Source organism: Pelobates fuscus, chromosome 4 (genome assembly GCF_036172605.1).
Source record: "Pelobates fuscus isolate aPelFus1 chromosome 4, aPelFus1.pri, whole genome shotgun sequence".
Lineage (NCBI taxonomy): Eukaryota > Metazoa > Chordata > Amphibia > Anura > Pelobatidae > Pelobates > Pelobates fuscus.
The window spans coordinates 328,338,037-328,355,897 of NC_086320.1; positions in this window are offsets into that span (position 1 = coordinate 328,338,037).

The window sequence follows — 17,861 nt, forward strand, 5'->3', positions numbered from 1 at the left end:
ATTTACAACTAAAGGGATGGCAGTGCTGTGAACTACAAGTAATATATACAGTTATTCATGTGCATAGAGGTTCTACCTCTGCTATTTGTTTATGTCTTCTTTTGCATGCATTCACATGTCGTACAGACATCATGGAACCTATTTACTAAACCAAAGCCCCTGACTCATTCTAGCGTCAGCAGTTAAAATATAATTTCATGATATTATGAACTGCAACAATAAAAAGAAATATCATTTAATTTATACATTTTTAAATCTAAATTTACGAAATATAATTTAGAACACAAAAGCATTGTTTTGAATTGCTTTGTTAAAGTGCGTCTGCCAAAAGAATAATTACATTGGAGTGCTGTAAATAGAATAACACTTCTACGTTGTGCTTGCAGTTCTCATATTTACTAATGGCAAATTCAGCTGTGATCCAGTCACTTCCCCCAAATAAGCCTGGTATAAAATTAATAGATTTTAGCTACTAGATTACATTCATAATTTCCCAAATGCTGGATTTATACCAGATCTTTCCAGGGGCCAATCAAAGCTGCAAAGTAATTAGCATGTGTTTTGCTGGCAAATCTATTAAAAGTCATAGAAGCCAAAAACATCCCTTGGCAGTGCGAAAGGTTAATTAAAATAAGATGGACAACTCTTGTTAAAAAGCTGCTACACAATATGTAAAAATAAAAAAGTGAAACAAAGTCTATACTTATATAGGGGATCTACCTCAACCCTCACTCATCATATAGGATACGCAGCAAGCAGCTAAGCAGCAGTGTGGGGTACTGATATAATGAGAGTTAGGCCAGGTTATGTTTCTGGTGCCCACTTATTGCCAGCCACTGCCCAGCAGTTGGATGGTAAAACACAATAAGGAATTGGGCATCTATGTCCTCATGCCATTGATGGTGGAATGAGGATTTCCACCCATGAACATCGAATGAGTGCACATTAAATAGACCTATGCAATAAAAACATATTAAATTATCAATTTTTTGCATTATACTTTTGAGTTTGGTATTTAGATTATTTTTGATTTTAATAGATGGACCACTGGACCCTTAGATCCCACTTATTATGAGTCGATGTGGGGTTAAATAGAATAATGCCCCTTTGGACAAACATATTTGATTTCCTTTAATAATATGGTGTGGCTTGCTGGTTTCCTCTTTCAAAATGCATCTAACATTCTGGATATCTTTTAGAACACCTGATTTCAGCCACAGTATGGTCAGACATTAAAGGGACACTCCAGACCCCTAAAACAATTTAGCTTGCTGAAAAGCTTTATGTGTGAAGAGTGTGTCCTTTTTTCATTTTGTAAATAGTGCAGATTTCAATAGAAATGTATACTTTTATAAATTATCCTGTTACACCCCCTGCTTCTCAAGCAGATAACAGGGCCTGTTACTTCCTGGTTTGGTTAGCTTAGTTGAACATAACTAAAGAGGCAGCAATTGCCCAGAGCATCTGCCTTGCAAAGACTTCTCATTGAGCTGCATTGGGAAGTCTGTAATCGGACAATCACATAAAGTCTAGGCGGGTTAGAAGAAGAGGGCTTGCAAAGGCAGCAGACAAGAGATTTGCAGTTTTTGCAAGCTGTTTTAAATATAACTCCGAGGAAAGATGCATAATGAAATGCATGCACGTTTTCACTTAGGGTATATCTACTAAACAGTGATTTATAATTATTTTGTACTTGAGCAGGGGAGTGTCCCTTTAAGATCGTCCATGTAGCCAAACAATATGAACACATTGAAGATTACAATACTATACTCACTAAATAAATTATAAACGTGAGGAACAAAACTGTCTGTGTGTATAATACTCATTACTGATTATTTCCTTGTGGTGAGAAATTTTGAGAATGCAGCCTCCACCCCTCCTTAAATCCAGATGATTTGGTGGAAGGTGGATCATATTATTCAATCAGAATTCAACCCTGTTTAGCAATCACCTCTGAACTCTTTTTTTTTTTTTTTTTTACTCTTAATTATACTAGAGTATGATACTTAATAAATTAGTAGCTGCAGGCACAATATATCAGCTCCACGTTTCCACGAAAACAGAACATTTTTTGTGATGCCCAATCCTTTGCTAGACTGTCGCTTCGGCTGGGCAGAATTTATCGACTGAAATCTGTTTGGGGAACCAAATCAGACAAACCAAATGGGTATGAAAATGGGCCAATTAGTGCACTTCAAAATATACACATGATATAATATGTATATATACCGCAGTACACTAATAGGAACATTGTCCTGCCATTTGGATCACAGATCAATTGAGAAAGAGCAACCAACACAGAAAAGACCAGGCGGAGCAGTAAAACAAAAAATCTATATTTATATGGTATATATTTATTAAAATAAATACTATATAAATAAATAAACATCGTTTATTTTCTACTCACACTTTTTTCCCCTCTATTACTCACTTCTTACTTTATCTGGGAATAAAATCAACATTTATTGAGTGTCTTTTTTATCCATCAATCATCTTTTTTACCTTCAATCACTATGGGGCCATGGGTGGAATTCATAATCAGAACCCAAAACAGACATGCTCAGCCATTGCTGGTTTCGGACTTCAGGAATCACCAGTTTGGATCAATTTCAGACAAATTGCAGTTTGGACCAAAAACAAATCTCCAAAACTAATATCAGTTTATATTTCTGATTGTTGAGTAATATCAGCATATTCCGGCATCTGGACTGATATTTATACTTTAAGTGGTATTACAATATAATATTGGTAATTGATAACGTTTTTTTGACTTTCTTATTCGATCACGCTCCTGTTTTCAAAGTGATCACAAGTCAAAGTTCACTGGAAATCTTACTGCCAGTAACGCTGCCAAAATCAGAAAACGTTATCAAGTTGAAATCCGGCTGAACTTGTGATTTACTTGATAATCTCATGATGTTGAACTTGATAGGCTTATATCATAAAACAGAAAAAAGATTACAAAAACATGTCGCGTTCATGTTTTTAATTTTTATTACTGTGCCAATAATCTGGTAAGCAACTATTTTTCTCAGCATTCCAGATGTGTGTGTGTGTGTGTATATATATATATATATATATATATATATAATTTTTTTTTATTATTTTATTTAAATTAATTAATTAAATTTCCCTGACAGCCACTAGAGGCCCCTTCCGCTATTTACACAGAGTAAATCGCACTTATTTGACGCTGGACATCCTCACGGACCTCCGTCAAAAAGATCCCCATAGGAAACTATGGAGTAATGCTTTCCTATGGGCGGGTTTGAATGCGCCCACTCCTCTTGCTGCGCATGCGCATTCAGCTCCACGATGGAGGAGGAGAGGTCACCAGTGCCAAGGGAGCCCAGTTCTGGATTAAGGTAAGCAAATAAATGGTTAATTAACCATTTATTCGCCGCGGAACAGTTCACCGTTTAGGTGACTAGGGCTCTATAGCATTAGGAATACATATTTGTAAAAAAAAAAAAAAAGGAAAAAGTACATGCACCACAATTACACTCTCTCTGCTTCCCATTTCCAGCAGGAAATGTTGAACATGCACAGTGTGACCTCAGGATTTCTCAATCAATTTAATGGGAGAACAGGAATTGTCTAACAAATAGGAACCACTTCTTGGATGAAGTTGAGATCACTGAAAGAGAATCAGTACCTAGGGAATTGCTGAATGAGAAACATTTTCAGGGCTAAGCTTTCATTTCTCCCGTTTGTTTTTTTTTTATATATTTTTTATAAATATTTTTGTGCAGCATCAATAAACTTCAAAAATGTCATTAAAATTCTCCCAGTATTTGCTCCTTAGGACAAACGTTTTGTTGCATCAAATTTATAGTTGCGTTATAGTTCTGTAATAATGCCAGCAATTTGAAATTTGGATTCTGGATTTCCCAAACCATGAAAACATTGCAATAACCGAAAATTGGAAAACATAATTAAGGCGTGCATAAATAGCACAGTAGAATGCAGCAAGAATATTCAATGTTATAGTTTTTTTGTTCTCTACCTTGGAGTGGAACATTGTTAATTTACTTTGACTAACAATACACTGTTGCCAAGTTGGCTTATAATATTAACAAAAGCTGTGTTTTAGGCAGCTTAATACAAGCTTACAATTACAATGTTCAACTCAATGAGCTGTAGTTCCCTTTCTGTTCTCATTAGGAGCTAGGGTAATGGCGCACAGTAAGATTAATGAGTAAGAAAAATTATCTAAATTAGAAATGACAAAGCAGCTTTTATGCCAAAATTTAATTTTTGTACCAACAAGCCTAAGCTAATTTTACTAATTATGGCAAAATAGTGGTGATTTAAACTAGTCTGTTGACTGTTATGATAGAACAAAATGATAATATACCCTACTAACAGTTCTAATTTTTATAATGTATCTTTAAAAACAATTATATATGTATTTACTTATTTATTCATTACATACTTTGCAACGTTTTCATGCACAGGACTTAGAAATATTGGAGTCGATCCACTAAATAGCAAATTGTGGTGACCTGACAAATGTCTTGTAAAATCAAGTCCTTAATAGTTGTATTGTACAGTCGCAGGGATTTTTTTAACACTTACAATTTTTTTTTACATTTTTTATTCTTGCATTACTGCCTACAATATCAGTCACAGCTAGTAATGATGGGAACAGAGGTTTTGATATGTATAGAGTTATGTATTATATGTTATATATATATATCTGTATCTGTATTGATAAAAGTCCATATATTCAGCCAGAAACATTAGCCCTATCAAACACAGTATTGTATTCATATCTATATGCAATACAATAGAGTAGAGTAATAAGATATTTATTGATGAGACCTACACATTACCTTTTTGCTTACTAATAATATTGGAAACATGAGTGTGTTGTCGTTACATTGTTTATGTGCATGTATACATACATATACACACTGATCAGCCACAACATTAAAAGCACCTGCCTAGTATCATGTTGGCCCCCCTTGTGCTGCCAAAATAGCTCTGAACATATCCTGTGGTGTATGGTATCACGAGTTCCAGCACATCCCACAGATGGTCAATCTGACTGAAATCTAGAGAATTTGGAAGGAATTAAGACAGGAGTCATCATGGGCAACCTGACTGGTCTGCGGCTATGCTGCCCCATATGCAGCAGGCTGTGATGTTCTAACGCCTTTCTATGATGGCTAGGATTATTTTCTTTAGCAATTAGAACTACAGTAGTTCTTCTTTGTGAGCCTTTGGTGCTGGTTCACTGGTTGTCCTTTCTTGCACCACTTTTGGCAGGTACCAACCACTGTATATTGGTCCGATTAAACTTGCCTTTTTGGAGATGCTCTGACCCGGTCAACTAGCCATCACTATTTGACCCTTGTAAAAGTCACATAGAAATTTAACTTGCCAATTTTTCCTGTTTCCAACACATGAATTCAGAACGGACTGCTTCTTAACAGGAGCCATTGTAACAACAACAATGTTATTCACTTCACATGTCAGTGGTTTTAATGTTGTGGCTGATTACTGTAAGTATATGCATATGATATATAATGTGCAAGATATATGTAATATATAGTAACATGACATACTACACTATACTATTCCATACTATACTTACTATATAGTGGATAGTCCTAGATATACAATGTTTAGTTGTATTTTCATAACTTGCCTTATTTAGTTAAATAAGATAATAAATAATTTTACCACATTTTACGTTGCCTACCCACGTGTTCCTTATAACCCATACTAATATTCTTGTATAACATGATTAACATAATCCGTCCAGATGTATAAACGTGCAACACTCTAACAATGCAATACTATATTTCACAATGCTGGAACCGGAATGACAGGTTCCCAAAAGCATAAACAGAGAGCGAGAGAGCACAAAAGAATGGCTGATTTCCATTATATCCCAGTGCATAACACTGATGAATGAACCTCAGGTCATGTGACTGGAAGTGTTGAGTGATAAGAGTTTTGCACTTGCAAAGCTTGAACAATGAGAATATTCAATAGCTCTAAATGACACAGTCTGTATCTGGGGAGCAGCATTTTACTAACACACATGGAGCTATTATTCACTAAAGTGGAAATTGTGGACAATTCACAAGGGGGTTGCAATATTTTTCGCCCAAATAATTGGACTTAACAATATCTCTGTCTCAGCTATTTTGAGAATATTTTGGAGTAAAAAAAAAAAAAAAAAAAATGCAACGCCCTCGCTAGTTCACGTCTGCAATTTCCTATTTAGTGAATATCACAAAAATCCAAATATTTCTCTAGTAGATATCAATAAAAAAAAGAAAATGATATAACAACTAACTTTGACATTCTAGCATCCAAATGTAGTATGTTCCACTAAAACAATCTCAAACATATTTAAAAACCATTCAATGGTAATTTTGCTTTTCATTTGACGTAATGCCCTTGCATATTATTGCATAAACAGAAAAAGGCATTTCTAGTTAACGTGAGACATTTAACATAAAAGAGAATTGACCAGCAGCTAAACCTTTACTGTCTACACAAGGACAAACAAAATGTATTGAAGGTCCCCAGAACCCCAAATTATTAGCATAGGGCACCCGAGATTGCTTCTTCTTGGAAAATAAAGTCTTCCCATCATTGTAACATGTACACAAGACACATATTCAAAAAATAGTCCATTGAAGTCTGTATTTATTGACTATTTATAGTACTGCCCCTATCATTTAAAACTAAGTCTATCACACATATACATATCTGATACAAATTCCCCACACACCCATACACATCTCACACAGATTTCACAAATGCTGTATAAATACATATGACATCGATAGTGTGTACATATATTTACATTTAATGCATTCATTGTACAATACTATATGTGTACATAACAAATGTATTTCACACATACACTACAGATAACCATATCTCACAAAATGAAGCTTGCATTACATATACACAACACACACACAAGCCATGTACACCTTATAAATACAGCAGGTGCATAAAAATAACAGCCAAACACATTTAAAGAGACACTATAGTCACCAAAACAACTACAGCTTATTGCATTTGTTCTGGTGAGATAATAATTCCCTTCAGGCTATTTGCAGTAAACACTGTCTTTTCAGAGAATATGCAGTGTTTACATTACAGCCTAGAGATAACTCCACTGGCGACTCCTCAAATGACTGCTAGAGCTGCTTCCTGGGCTAGTGCTGCACAGTGAGCAGCACTGCCATTCAGTGTCTCCACCCTCTGCATGGAAACACTGAACTTTCCTCATGGACATGCATTTATTCAATATATCTCCACGAGGAGATGCTGACTGGCCAGGGCTGTGTTTGGCTTCTGCTGGCTCTGCCCCTGATCTGTCTCCTTGACAGTCTCAGCTAATCCTATGGGAAGCACTGTGATTGGCTCAGACCACTACTTCTGATGATGTCAGCACACAGCAGGCAGATCAGGGGTAGAAGCAGCAGCTGCAGACTTGAATACAAGTAATATTTTACTATATTTAGGGAGGCAAGAGAGGGGCTAGATAGTGCTGTTAACACTATAGGGCCAGGAATAAATGTTTGTGTTCCTGACCCTATTGTGTTCCTTTAAGGAGGTTTTCCCTTGTACTATTTCTGTTGCCCCTAGTTAATATCCTACAACACAGATTCTATTCTTGACTTCCCTACTGATACAACCATTCACAGTAGCAACTGGTGAAGTTTCCCAGTGGCGACACTCCCCAGTAACCCACTTAACCCCTTTGGATACCATGCCCTGTTCAAATCCAGCTTCAATTCCAGTGATCAATAAAAGGAAGAAAACTGCATATATAATCGTGAGGGAACCATGTTTTTTCTAACACACACACATCACTCCTTACAAGGCAAGTAGATTTTATTAATTTTTTTGTAAAAAACTGGGGGCACTACCCCACCTGTGCCTATGTACAAGCCTCCACCTACCCTTCATCTCCCTCTTTTCACCCCACTGATATTTTTTCTCCTTTCGCAATTTCCCTGGTCCTCGCTCAAATACCTGCTCACAAAGCAGAAGATATACACCTACTACCACAAACATTACTAGTTGTCTTGTACTAACCATTCTCTACACACAGATATACTTACAGATAACACACATGCTGCCTTACAAAAAAACACCAGGAATACTTTCCACACACATAAATAAATAAAATGTGTTATTTCCTCATTATAGACTCATAATGTACTCTTTCACAAAAAGAGTCATGAAGAGATTCACTTTCCTCATACATTTGTCATTGAGATAGTGTGGTCACTGTTCCATTACAGATGACAGTGAGTTAACACTCACTTGCTGTAGACATCACCATCATCAGGTTGTTTTAGGAGCCATCTGGATAATAGTCTATTGCCTATGAACACCGGATGAGATATTGAAATGTAATTCTCCACACACATGGACATATTAATAAGGTGTGGCATAAACTCACACATTTCGGAGCCAACGTTTGCTCTCATCTTGAGCTGAACAACTGTGGTAATCTGTGATATGCCTCATAGAAATGAAATCAAATATAGAGGACAAGAAATCAGCAGACATTATATGTAATCACAACGAGAAAAGCATTCTAGAGCAGGGGTTCCCAAAAGGTAGATCCTCAGATGTTGGAGAACTACAACTCCCTTGATGCTTTGCATGCCTGTAGAATGCTTTAGAATGACAAAGCATCATGGCAACTGTAGTTTTAAAACATCTTGGAATCTACTCCTGCTCTAGAGAATGCAGAAATTAATCATAGGCAGGACAATAATTGAATAATTCCTTATTTTTCTTTTTTTTTTTTCATTTTCATAATTCAGTCATTTGTTTCTTTCTTTATATACATATACATACCCATTGTTTGGCCATGTATCATTTTTTTTTATTGTTTCCGCTTTCAAGGTGGCCTTAAGCTATTGCATCTACTATATTGCCAGGAAGAATCTTTACTGCCAATGACAAACCTGTACAGTGAAACATGTAATTGCAAGGGAGAAGGACAGGATGCAGAGTAGATCTAGTGATGTCACAAGCAGCACACTGTAAACAGATGTACCCAGAAGGCATCCTGAGTACTAAATGCAAGTGGTTTCTGCGTAATCAGGTGGACTCTCTCTCTAATAAATGTAATCTCTGAGCACATGAGAGTGTATATCCCACCTTTATTTCTCCAAAACTGTAGTCTTAATATATGGAAGTTCAGAAATCATTAGCCATGTATATTCCAAATATCTAAAAATGTTTTCGAAAGAACAATATATAACAATATATATGCTATATGCATGATATATCATAGACATAGTATGTTACAAGCTAGTCTAATTTCATCATTTTAACGCCTGCTGTAGTTGCAGATGGGCAAATAGTTTAAATAAAAAATAAAAAATGTATGTATAATTCTTATTGAATACACATTTTTCTTATGTCCTGCATATATGTTGGCCTCAAAAACTTGTGGTGAGATCGAACATGATAAAATATCCCACAATTTGATGCAGCTTGAAAAAAAAAAAAAGTACTGTTGTGCATCACCTTCATATCTCACATTTGACCTTGGAAAAGTCAAACATGGGCACAGTAATTCCAAGAAATCATGTTTCCAAAATTATCCGAGAAATCCCAGCTCGGTACGCAAATGAGCAGAGACAGGCATCATGGTTTTGGCTTTACCCTGCATTTCTGCAGGTAACCTTAGCATTGAAGCACTGTTTTAAACCTTGCTTTTTAACCCAATGCATAGGTTTTGATTTAAAATGACCAATGACTAAACATCAGTCATGGACTGTACAGTTTGGACCTTTTAGGTCTCATCAGCATGTCACCAGCTCTGGTCTAGAAGTTGAAGTCTATGTGAGCATATAACTCTTTTTACCCTCCAGTTCATAGCCATAAGATAGAGGAAGAGGGTGGTGTGAATTGCCATTGCACCCGGAGTGGAGAAACAGTGAGACTATTCATTGGACCCCCATTTAATGGGAATTTAGGTGCCTTTTGCCAGGCCCTTTGCAGTTTGGGTGATCCTCCCTGTTAAAGTGAATCATGATATTTTAATGTTTTTTGTGGTTTTATTTATTTGATGTATGATGTATGTTTCCTTTAAGTGCTACAACTGTACTTGGCCTGTCTTAGCTGCAGCATTGAAAAGGTGTGGGTTTTGGCATGTCTAAACTTCTTAACAGTTTTTTTTTCTCTGCGTAAGTAGTTTAGGAGCTCTTTAGTCACACTAAGAGGAGCTAGGAATATTTAACTTTTTTAGTTGGTCTGTCATGTGATTTAGGCTAACTAGAATATTTTGGATGTGTTGTCAATCTACCTCTCCTCTAGGAGTACACGTTAACTTTTCACCTACCTTTTTTCCCTGCTGCTGTGTGCTTTATTGGCAATATTATATATCATTAGTAATTAAGGGGTTACTCAAAAAACATTTACTTCCCCTTTTTAAAATAATTACGTTCTATCAACAAACATGTATGTGTATAACACACAATTAACAATTTTAAACTAAGGGAACACCCACTTTAATGTATATTTTTGAACAAAATACATCAAGTGATATCTACGGTCCTCATACAATTTATTTCCTGTGGTTTTAAGGCTTTATTTTTTTTATTATGAAGTTGCCATGGAAACCTTTATTTTTTGTGAGCTCATCAGTTTTAAATATCCAAAGTATGCAGCAGATATTGGTATGTGTGTATACATATTAACCCTATCCTTCATATGGGTAAAAAAGTATGGACAGTTATGAACTAAACGTACAGGTTATTTGCAAGCTTGCAACACCTCATCAATCTCTGGCTTAGATATATTGTAAACTGAGACATGTCTGTACTACTCTAAAAACATTGCGCTTATTGAAGCACGGAAAAATCTTCCTTTCCCCAGAAAGTAACACATTTTACTACCAAAAGGTAGATACTGTTGATAAGAATCTATACTTGCCAGTTTCTGGGATAAGGTAAAAGGAATGCTTACTGAACGGAAAATAGCACAGAATATAATAGAAGTGTGACCCAGAGAGTGGAACCGGCCTGCCATTACTTGCCATAGTTTATTTGGTTGTTATGTCTTGCCATTGTGCAATGCAGGTATTTTACTTACAAAAAAAAGAAGATGAAGAATTGTTTACATTGTTGGTTTCAAGCCTGTATGTTTCAAAGAATTTCCATTTGTTAAGAAGAACAAGCTTAAAACTCAAATTTCAAACACTTAAAAAAACAGGAGGGAATAGTCTGCGTATCTTATAATCTCTACCGCTTCACAGCACAAGGTGGGCTAGTAGTGTCTTGATTTGTTGGTTAAAATCATGGAACCGTACAATTTGGTGAATTATAAAATGTTAGAGAGGAGTTGCACATGAAAAAGAAAGAAGATATACGGTGATCAGCGTAAGTTTGTATCTGGTAGGATTTGCTGTAGTTATGATAGGGTTATGCCCTGGGTGTGCTTATAGTGGGTTAGTGTAAGCTAGAGTTAACATTTTGACAGTTGTGTTATAGGTCGCACATACAGTGAGGTGACTGGTTTAATGACGTGAAAGATTTGTACCAGACATTAATAGTGACAATGTGTCCTGGCTCAGAGAGGGCAGAGTGCCTTAACTACTAGATACCATCAGGACTACACGGATATTTAACTGAATCCGCAGCACAGCCACAGCATAAACAGTCCAGGCAAGGGTCAATACACATCAGTTACTGGGATAGAAGCCAGGCAGCGTTTGAAATGCGCCCCACGGGTATTACATTGTTGAAGGTTCATCCTATCCCTTGGCTTGGTATCTGATCTCTGTGGTTTGTGGGAGTCACATTCTGGAGACAGTCTTCGGCTGAATGTCTGCGGTAGGACCATCTTGTGTGGTCTCTCCATCCACCCCAGCTCCCAGCGTACTGCCGTGTACCTGAGCCGCCTGTTTCTCTGCGTGTTGCAGCCGGAGCTCGGGATCCACTGGTTCGTTGCTTCCTCATGTGTGGAGTGGCGGTCCCCCGGGCGGCAGGTGAGGCCTTGATGGGGTGGTCCCGCATGGGCATAGTGTGGCACCTCGTTGGTCTGGGCTTGCGGTGTAGAGGCTTTCTTCGGGGGTGCTCGCTCTCTTCTTCCCGCTTTCAAAGTCGCGCCGTTGCCCTGTTCAGGAGCTGCATGCCGTTGTGTCGGTACTTGTGAGGTTACCGTCAGTGGAACCTCTTCATCTTTGCCCCCACGGAGCTTCAGTTTAGCCCAGAAGGCAGTGAACAGACGATCAAGTCTTTCCTCCAGCGGGGGTAGCGGAGAGGCGAGCCGTGGGTCACACGTGGCGTCCACCATGTCTGGCAGTGCAAATATGTCACTGTTGGCGCTTTGCTAGTGGGTCACACGTTTTAGTAGCCGGGATATCCCTCACCGGCAGGGGGGGGGGGGAGTGTGTCGGGGGACCTGCAGGCTAGTAGGCTCCAGTCAGAGGAGAGATCGGCCACCTCCCCCACGCTGCCCGAGTAGGCCTCAGGTCTGACCCCGGGATGGGTCCACCGTTTACGGTCGTGGGACTTGTCGCTTGTTGCCACAGTAGTAGACCTCCGTCTCCAGGCCTGGTATGCTGTTAAGAGTTGGGGCTTTTGCTGTCAATGTGGTTGAATGAGTATTTTAGGCTGCGCTGTGTCTGTATATCTGTGTCTGTATGTCTGTGTTTGTATCATATTTTACCTGTATGTGTAGATTGTATGACTGTGTGCCTGTATGACTGTGTTTGTCTGATTGTGTGCCTGCATATATCTGTGACTGTGTGCCTGAATAATTCTGTGTGCCTTTATGGTTGTGTGTTGCTATATATCTATGTCTATATGGCATGGCATAAATATTTAATTTTTCATTGTGGTTATATCTAAAAACCACTTGCAAAACCTGCAGTTCTTTCTTCTGTTGCCTTTAAAATCTCTCCCCTTGTAACCCTGCCCATATTTTCTGTCGCTGTCCAATCACAGACTTTGCAATGCAGCTCAATGAAAAGTCTTCGCAAGGCAGGAGCTCAGGGCAATTGCTTCCTCTTGAGCTTAGCTCTATTAAGCTAACCAAACCAGGAAGTAACAGGACCGGTTGTCTGCTTGAAAAGACAAGGGATGTAACCAGGTTAATTCATAAAAGTGCAAATTTCTACTAAAATCTGCACTTTTACAAAATGAAAATAATAGGACACAGTCTTTACACATTAATCTATTCAGCAAGCTGAAGTACTTTAGGGGTCCGGAGTGTTCCTTTAAGTACATACTGTCTTCTTACTCTAAAATAAAATGTAAAAATAAAATTATCTTTGGTGTATAATAAGTAGTAAAGTTATAGAACTAGTAAAGAATGGATTTTGTAGGGAGGGAACAATCATTAAATCCACTTGCATCTTGAGACAATTCAAAAATTGGCATTTTTTTTAATGGGTGTGCCTAATTGAAAATCCAACACTGAGAACAGATATAATCAGTACTTGACTCTGATCCAAAACAAATATGTAGATAATTATTTGCTAAATTCAATTCAAAAGTGCCTTTTTAAAATGCATGCATACATTATAAGGGTGCTGTTGGAGCCAATTCATACAACATACAAGATCCAGTGCACTCACGCAATTACTAAGCAGAAATTTCAAAGCACACAGGATGCAGAGTTTTTTTTAAATACCTAACCTTGGCAAAAATAATGAAGGTTTAGCTACAATATTTGATCACACATTGCATAAGACTGCCACAATGTCATTATACTAACTTAAGAAGTTGTGGTTAGACCAAACACAATAGAAGAATCCTCAGATTTCTGCAAATTCAAAAAATAAATTAAGCAGAACTTTGGGAAACGTTTGCCTTGGACACAGCAATTCCAGGAAATCATTTCCCCACAATTCACCATGAATCCCCTGCTTTAAATGCAAATTAGCACAGGCATCATGTTTCAGAATTCACACCACATTTTGGCATTTATGGTTACCTTCATTCAATTCAATAAAATAACCCATCAGAAAACTAAATTAAGAAAATCAATTAATATAATTAAATATATATTAATATTAATTAAATATTATTTAATTAATATAATCACATTTACAGTTAGTTCTTAAAATCTGGATATGTGATCTCAGACAACCATTTCAGTATGATAAGACTTCTCAACAAAATATTTTGTTAATATCAATTCAGATGTTTATACATGGGAGATATTAATGCATTTGAACACAGTGTGTGAATAATACATATGCTAATTGGTATATAAATGAAGAAAAAGTAATTTAATACTAAAAAAAATGCCGTCTGCTTGGAAACAGTAATGTATTGTTCCTGGAAGTCTAAGCCATTTAATGCTTTAGGAAATTAAGCCAATTAAAGAGCTTATTTGGTTTCTTTCCTCCACAGAGAGTACATCTGTTGTCTTGCCTGTATGTGTCATGGCTTTTGTAAAAATAAATCTGTGTAGGTTAAGGTATTTTTTTATACTTGGGATTCTAGCTAAACAGTGCATATGTTGTAAAGAATAATATTCGAGTTGTAATATAAATATCTTTCCTATCTGAAATAAAGTTTAAACATAAAGTTCTACTGTATGACTAATTGTGATTAGTCCACAATATTGTATACTAAACAGTGTACCAGATAGCATTCTGCACGTTAGCATGTGACATATTTAAGATAGTCCTAGGATAAAGTCTATAACATTTAACTATGTAGCATTTTCCTATGACAGGTCTACAACATCTAAATGTAAAAAAACATTCCGACCACAAACCTTCAACATAACCTACATCACAAAACCTACTGATTTTTTTTTTTTTACAGTAGATGACATAGGAGGGCTGGCAAGGACTGCAAGCCAAGTCAAGGGACTGCAGCCAAGAACCATTATTTTGAAAATTAAAATTAAAGTGGTAGGTGTGTTGGAATGTCGGTTTGCACAGTTCTAAAGGAATAACACAGAAAAACTATGCATGGACTAATAGATTGTGCTCTCAATGGTCTTTAACCCTGGATGGCCAACTGAGATACTTTCCAATAGGCAGAAGTATCTGAGGCTGGTCAGACTGCAATGAGTATGTATGATATCCACGGAGATGTTTTCCAGTGATCGGAAGGTGAGATTATACAGTGATCATGACATTCATAACACACGCCTCTTGCCATTGATATCATTGATGTTGGTAAGAGTTTGCTCCATCACACTATGCTGGTCATGAAAGTTACAGGAATATATGATGGCACATTGATTGACACTCCAGTAGCCCATCCATAAAATATCTGCGAGTAAAGGCTATTTGTTGGTGCTTGCCCCCTCATCCCACCTCCCACCCCCAGCCCTCTCCAAGTAGCTGCAATGTACAGCATTCTATTTTGTTATATATAACAATCAAACATCTCCAACAACACATTCCTACTAAAGCACATATTTATACCATTTTGACTTATATACATTTTTATTTTGACTGATGTATTTGTACTGTAGGCCTTTAGTATTTTATTATAAAAAAAATTGCCAACACAATTTCCTGTAACATAAGAGAGATACATTTACTGCCTTCAAGATGATTTTAAATTTCAGGCTAAAGTAGACAAACTGAAAACATAGTTGACTTGGAGTTACGCAGAGGAAAGTATATAATTCCCATATTCACTCTTATTGTCGCTTTCTTTCTCTTGTCCGTGTTTGCATACGTCTTCCCAACACTTTGTCTGTATTGTCAGATGTTCTTGTTGTCTTTTATTTATACAGAATGAATGACAGCCTGCTAGGCCTCACTACTAAAAAACAGCCACTGGGTGAAAACAGCTTCCAACGTACCCTTCCGTTTACATTACCCAGCATTCCACGTGGCATAGTTGTTCTCATTATATCTCACATATTATCTAGCTCAGCAGAATGAGACAGAAATAGCAGACATGTAAAGGCAGTTTTAAGTCTGTTAGTGGAAGAGGATCGGCTCATCTACATCAGAAAAGAAAACATAGCAAAAGGTATGTTGGCTGAGTTATAGAAACTCCTTGACCCTTCAAACATTCAATAATATTTGCTGTGAAAACTGTAAGAGATAAGGATGGAAAAAGACCAGGACATTTATCAACATGGGAATTGTATGCTAGGGATTGTAAAACAGCTGCTTTGAATTGGAGAAAAGTTGAAGAATAGTCATGCAGTGTTATTGTTAACATACAGTGCACTCATTAATGCCAAAGAGAAACCAGACTTAAACCAGAACTCACACTAGAATGTTAAGAGCAAATGAACTGATGAACATAACAGAAGAAAGGAAAATAAGAGATCTATAGAGAAAGAAAGAAAACAGGATACATTTTCACTTGAAAAGGGCGGCTGAATTTGGAAAGCATGATAGTGAAGACCAATGAATTGGATTTTGAGAGACACAGCTTAAATAGCAATAAAAACAGCCACATGCACTTCATGGATTCCCTGTGATATTGTCCCCAAGAAGAACGAAATAATGAATTCAGGATAACAAACTGCAATGAAGCATTTTTCATAGAAATTATTTTAAACAATATGAAGCAAATAGAAGAAAAAACAAAACATCACAGTACATCACAGTCACTTTGTTCCCCAATGCTATTAACAAAGCAGGCTCAATGGGCATGGTCTATACACCAAAACTGCTTTATTAAGCTAACGTGGTTTTGGTGCCTATAGTGCCCCTTTAAGCAGAAGATAATCCAAAAGTGTGAAGAAAACAAAAAAAACGCACGCTAAAAACACGCAAAGTAAAAAACACACTCAAGGAACTTCTTATTGAAAAAAAAAAAAAAAGACAAGAAACAAGAACATACACATAAATGTGTTTATATAGAAAAATAAAAGCACTACTCTGATTTTTTTTCTATATAAGCATGTTTATGTGCATAACCTTGCTGTACTGAAGAGAATTTGCTCAAACTGAAATGTTGACCCAATAAATAGTGTAGCCGATTTTTAAAATGTTTCATTGAGAGGTTCCTTGAGTGTCCCTATTTTGTATTTTATATATATATATATATATATATATATATATATATATATATATATATATATATATATATATAAAATATTAGACTTGGATATTCCTTTTGCTTTGAACTATAGTTCATCCGAATCTGGGGTGATTGGCTGAATTCTCGAACTCTGAGGTGAATCATGAGCCAACCGAAACACTTTGAATTCTGTCCCTGGAGCCATTAACAAGAGATAACTGATGGGAAAAATATTATTGATGGCTAGGTGACAGTCATTAAATGTTGATTTTGTTCACAGACGAAGTGAGATGTGACCAAAAGAGGGAAAAAAGATAGAAATGTATGTCACATGTGTGGGCGTAGGGAGGCTTTAAATCTCCCTTACATTAATATGGGAAACGTATTGACCCCTGCACGCTTTAATTATTTGCACGCTGTCTGCTAGTACTGCAAGCAGGCAAATGGTCTGGATTTTTAAAAGAATCCTGGTCTGGTTTTGAAGCACCTGGGCCCAGATTTGAAGCTTTCGGTTGGGATTTCAGCTGTCTGGTGACGCTCAGTCCGGCTGAAACCCAGACCAAATTCAGGCTAATTTGGGGTCTGAATTGCAAAATCTGACTATTGCTGAATAGCGTGAACCAAATTGCCTTTATGCACAGGATGGTTTTACCCATTTGGTATCCGCCCATTTGGACTCTAGTGAATATCTTGCGTTAAACACTTACCGTTCATATTAGCAAAAAAAATGTGATCTACAGAAAAATCTGAATCATGTAGGACTATACGAATGGAACGAGAACATCTGAATCATAATATTTGTTTGTCAAATCAAAAGGATCATCACCAAGCCTAGTGAACTAATGCAATGTACATACTTTACTTTCCAACTTCAAGTAACTTAGACAGCTAATCATTTGCAGC